Here is a 6,218-nt window from a genome sequence, read left to right as displayed (position 1 = left end):
TGTCGACTGCTACACACCGCCTCCAGTCGTCTTTACCCACTGGCAACTTGAACAAAGGTACCTTAAAATGAGACACATAGTCTAGTTCCCATATCTCCTCTATGTGGCCATAGTATGTTTGCTTGTTCCCACTAGGGGTCGGTGGCATCTATGCGAACACCACTGTTCTGGTTGGTGCTCCTTTTATCTTGTGCTACTGTGTAAAATGTATTCTCATTTATCTTGTACCCTTTGTATGTGAGGATATGCCACGATGGCTGCCTAGCCAACAAATACATCTCCTCATCAATACTCTCATCACCCTGACATTCTTTTCGCAACCAGTCGCTGAAAGTTTCCATGTGCTGACGCGTAATCCATGCTTCAGACTTCCCTGAGAACTCAGATCGGAGGAGGTTCTTGTGTGTCTTGATATACGGATCTACCAAGGAGGAGTTCTGTAGAACTGTGTAGTGTAATTTATTGAAATAATCATCACCCTTACCAATATATGTTTTCTTCCCTAGTGTCTCCTTTCCACTTAGTCTCCCCTCATGTCGCGATTTAGGAACACCAATCGGGTTAATATCATGAATGAAGCCAACACAGAACTCAATGACCTCCTCTGTTCCATAGCCCTTGGCGATACTTCCTTCTGGCCATGCACGGTTGTGAACATATTCTTCAGGATTCCCATAAATCTCTCAAAGGGGAACATGTTGTGTAGGAACATAGGATCGAGAATAGTAATCTCCTTGACCCGATGAACTAGGAGGTGTGTCATGATATCAAAGAAGGAAGGAGGGAACACCAACTCAAAGCTGACAAGACATTGAACCACATCATTCTGTAGTTTTGCTAGATCCGTTGGATCGATTGCCTTCTGAGAAATTGCATTGAGGAATGCACATAGCTTCACGGTGGCTAGACGTACGTAGTGCTGGGCAATTCATTATCCTTCGGAGCATCTTCTTTTGGATTTTTAGTAACTCCACGAATCCTTGTCAGATACACCATTCTTTGCTTTCCATTGCAGCAATTCCAATGTGGTACCTAACTTTTTCTGCCCCGCAATCACAAGTTGGGTATAGCAATTTCTTGTGATCCTCTAGCATGCGGTCGAACTTGATCTTCTCCTTTTCACTTTCACATTCTCTTTGTGCGTCACGAATGGCCTGACCAAGATCGTCAGTGGGCTCCTCCTCTGCCCCTAACCTCTTCTTCAGCGAGCTTCTCCTCTGCACCCACCTCTTCTTCAGCGGGCTTCTCCTTTGCCCCCACCTCTTCTTTAGCTTCCCCCATTGCAGTATCATTGAGGCACCATATTCAGCAAAAATGTCATCATCGCCCCATTGTTCTTCTTCACCTTCTTCCATTACAACTCCGGTTTCTCCGTGCTTCGTCCAACAAATATAGTTTGACATGAACCCGACTTGAACAAGTGTGAATGAAGAGTCTTTGAGTTAGCATATTCCATCGTATTCTTACATACGGCACATGGGCAGCACATGAAACCATCGCGTTTGTTTGCCTCGGCCGCATGTAACAAAGAATGCACGCCGTCCATGAACTCTTGGGAGCGACGATCAGCATTGTACATCCAATGCCGACTCATCTGCATTACATGACATAAATACCGTATTAAAAACCTAGAACATAATTAGTTAATTATACAACATGCATACCACCACAAAAGCTATAAATTTAAGAAAAGCCTCGCTATAATGTAGACAATCCCAACTACTACTAAAAACACTAAAGCTAAAATATACTTCAGTAGCACAAGGATTTCGCGACCAATCCCAACTAAAACAGACAGATCCCCCGTTTGTTCAACATCTTTGGGCTTCTTCGGCTGGTTCCACTGCCTCATTAGCCGCCAAATCTGCCTGTTGTGCAAGATATTTTTGCACGAGGTCAACATACTCTTCCTCCCAGTAGAAGCCTGAACATCCAGTGCCATCCCACTGAAATTAAAACAGAAAATTAGAACTTTAATCACAACCATCATGAAAATAGGTATAAACTAACCATAGTCATTAAATACGATAAAATAACTTACATTGCGATCCGGACACTTATAAAAAATGCGACCCTTGTTGGGACCATCATTCTTCACTCGGTACTCCATCACAATCTTCGTCTCATCACAACACTTGCCGCATGCAATGAGTGGAGGCCCGGCCTAAGTCACTTTGGAAACCCATGAGAGGACGAGGACCCGGAAGCAGTTGCCATCTACTCTCTATACTCATTTTTTAATACACTATAAATTTCTCATTTTATAAACAAATAAAATTAAAAAAACTCTAAAATATCTATATCTCTAAACAATGAAGTGTGCTATGCATGCTACAAATGAACGGTGAATACTAGTTTTTAATAGCTACTTTAACCTTCCTTCATGTAAATATGCAAGCTTGAAGTGATTTTGAGCTCAAATTGCTTACAAATGAAAAAAAAACCCACAATAAAGAACCATATATATATAGTGAACAAAATGAGATAAGACAATGGTGAAACATGAGAGTATGAAGTTGGTAACCTTTAGAACCGAATAATCGATGGAGGAATCGAAGAAATCGATGGAGGAATCGAAGAATGGATGGAGAAAGAGTAAGAACACTGCTTAAATTTGAACTGAAGCTCTCGGGCGGGCTCGTGGAGGAAGAAGACGGCCAGCAGGATTTATAGGGGGGACCTTTAGTCCCGGTTGATGGATCCAACCGGGACTAAAGGTCAATTTCTAGTCCCGGGCCACGCCACTAGCCAGGACAAGAGCTTTACTCCCGGTTGGAGCCACCAACCGGGAGTAAAGGTCGACCTTTAGCCCCGGTTGGTGGCTCCAACCGGGACTAAAGGTCCCCTGACACAACGGTCTGGCGCAGGAGCCGTTGGGCAGGGACCTTTAGTCCCGGTTGGAGCCACCAACCAGGACTAAATGTCTCTCTAGTTCGGGCGCAATATTTCCTAGGGACTAGAGCCTGGTTTGGCCCTTGGATCAAAGGTCTGTTGTCTACTAGTGAACACTCGGCAAAGAGACGTTTGCCGTTACTATAGATGCCGTGTGTTGTTTGTCGAGTGTTACACTCGACAAATCCTTTGCCGAGTGTTTTTTAGGCTTTGCCGTGTGCCTGTGGCACACGACAAAGCTACTGTTTCCGGTAGTGTTTGTTGAATGTGAGCTGCAGGAGTTCTACAAAGGTAGATAGTAACGGAGTCACAAATATTTTTTTAGGGGCAAAAACTGTGGGGGAGATCCCCAGTGTTTAGAGCTTTTTTATAAATTTAAAAGGGGTCCAAGGGACTTACATAGGGAATTAACTAAAATTATTAGTTAATTAGAGTCACAAAGATTGCTCAATAAATTATTAGTTACAACATTTCTACGAGTGAGAAGTATTATGGAGGCTGCACGGTAATCTTGCATGAAACGCTGCATTAACTTCACACCAAAAATGACGTGGTTTGATTTTCAAGAATAGTTTTAAAAAAAGCATAGGGTAAAGTTAAGTGGGAATTCTAACAACAAGCTTTAAAAATGAAAGTTTCGATCCTATTTGGTGCGAGTAATGTAGCGATAAAGGTAAATGGCCAATTGCGGTCATGTTTCCGAACCAAGAAGAGCCTAAGACAAGATGATCCACTATCCCCTACGCTATTCGATATAGCATTAGATATTCTGGCCATCATTGTGGCTAGAGCTAAGGAAGATGGTAAAGTGAAAGGGCCAGTGCCTCATTTAATTGAAGATGGCTTGTCTATTTTACAACATGCAAATGATACAGTTGTCTTTATGGATCATGGTATTGAACAAGACAAAAACATGAAGCTATTATCATTTTAACAATTATCTGGTCGTAAAATTAACTTTCATAAAAGCGAAATCATCTGATTTGCACTACAACACAAAATCTTTTGCACGACGTTTGGCTTTGGGCCTCCGAGGCGGGCGGGCCAGTTGCCCGCCTCCGTTATTCGGTGGCCGGGCAGCCGGCCCAGCGGCCGCCTCGGTTAATCATTAACGGAGGCGGGCACTGTAAAACGTTCGCCTCGGTTAATATCGATTAATCGAGGCGGTTGTCCTAATGCATCCGTCTCGGTTAATACATTAACCGAGGCGGTCGTCTAGAAACAACAGCCTCAGTTAATCGGTATTAACCGAGGCGAGCGCTTTACCTTGCCCGCTTCCATAAATCCACTTTCGGAGGCGGGGTACAATAAAGCCCGCCTCCAAAAATGGAAGGCCCAGCTGAGACCCTGTATCCAATCCTCCTATATCGGGCTTATATATACGCTGGGTTAGGGTTTCACCTCTTCAATCCTCTACCTTACTTCTCCCTCCCTCAGCCGCACGCCGAGCTTCCTCTCTCTCGTTTGCCTAGCCCGGCGCCCCTCCCTCCACTCTCTCTCTCCCCCCTCCCTCGTTGCGGGCCGGCGCCCTAGCCCAGGCGCCCCTCCCTCCCTCATCGTGGGCGACACGCCCCTTCCTCTCTCGCCGCGCGCGACCCATCGAGTGTGCGGCGCGGGACACGGCGGCGAACGCGTTGCGCAGCCCCAGGAGCACGGCGGCGGCACAGGTCCCTATGGCCGGATCCGGCTGAGGAGGCGGGCGGCAGCGCGGCCCCTACTACTGGATCCGGCAAGCAGGCCATGGCGGTGGTGCTGGATCCGGCGGCGGCGTGCTCACTACGGCGGTGGCTCCTTCCCTTCCTCTCCCACTGGCGTGCTCCACCACGGCGTGCCCCTACAGCTGTATCCGGCGACGGCACGGTGGGCGCCCTCACTGGCGGCCGGATCCGGCGGCAGGGTCCAGTGAGGTGGGCTCCATGGCGAGCCAAGGCGGCAGCGGTGGGCTCCACGGCGAGCAACACTGCGGCAGCTCCTCCCGACGGATCCGGCTCGTGGTCTGTGAATGGGCTCATCGGTGGGCTCTAGGAATGGGCTCATCGACGGGCTGGTGGATTTATTTTGTTTTTTAATCGATTAACCGAGGCGGACGTTCTAAGTGGTCCGCCTCTGTTAATTGATTAACCGAGGCGGGCAAAGCAACCGCCTCGATTAAGGTCCGATTTACCGTGACCTTTCGACCGAGGCTGTAGTGATGCCCGCCTCGATTAATCTGTTTTGCCCGTCTCGGTTAAAATTCGTGTAGTAGTGTTGATCAAGCAAGAGATTGTGAGTCACAATGCTCAAAGTTATTTGGCTACAAAATATTCTCTTATCCTTCTAGTTAGGTATTCCATTGCACTACAAGAAACTAAATAACAAAGATTCGAAAGACCGTAGAGGAGAGAACCTAGAACAGGTTAGGTGGTGGGAAGAAAATATCTTCTCAGTTGCTAGAAGACTTTCTAATTATTTTGATTTTGTCTAGTTTACTGTTGTCATCCTCTCTCTTTTTGTGGTCCCCCATGGAGTCCTTAATAAAATAGAGTACTACAGATCAAAGATTTTTGACAAAATGACCAACATAAAAAAAGAAATATCATTTGTTAAATGGGACATTCTATGTCAGCCAAAAGAACATGGAGGGCCAAGAGCATAGAACTTAGACATACAAATCAAATGTCTTTTAAGTAAATGACTTTTTAAGTTGCGCAATGTGGATGTCATGTGGCAAAATTTGCTCTAAAACAAATATCGTCTGAAACCTAATACTTCAAGAAAGTTAGTAAGAAAGCTGAGGACTCCCATGTTTAGTCGAGTCTCATGGGTGCGATGGATCATTTCCTAAACCAAAGGTGTTTCAGCCTGCGGATCAGTGGACAAAAGATTAGGTTCGCGAAGGCAAGTGGTTAGGTACCTAAGCTTTCAAATTCCAATAACCTTCATTATTTAATATTGTTTGTCGAAAACATGCAATAGTTGGAGAAGTGCTTAGTTCGAGTCATGTCAACGCCTCCTTAGGAGATCTTTACTGGGCAACAACATAACTCATAGGCACAACATCGTTGATAGTTTGTCTTTTATTAACCGGAATCAAGGTTTGGATCCTTTTGTGTGGAGTCTTCACAAAGATGGCATTTTCAGAGTCAAGTCTATATATATAGCTATGTTGTCAATAACATAAACAAAGTTAATGTTACACAGAACATTGGCATTTGAAATTACAACTCAAAAGAAAATGTGTTATGTTGTATTTTAAAAAAGGGGTTATCCTTATCGAGGATAATTTAGCTACAAGAAATTAGAATGTTAATACGTAAACCGTGTTGCTTTTGTATTAAGTCTGAATC

Source organism: Miscanthus floridulus, chromosome 9, assembly GCF_019320115.1.
Source record: "Miscanthus floridulus cultivar M001 chromosome 9, ASM1932011v1, whole genome shotgun sequence".
NCBI lineage: Eukaryota > Viridiplantae > Streptophyta > Magnoliopsida > Poales > Poaceae > Miscanthus > Miscanthus floridulus.
Note: the sequence above shows the minus strand (reverse complement) of the source record.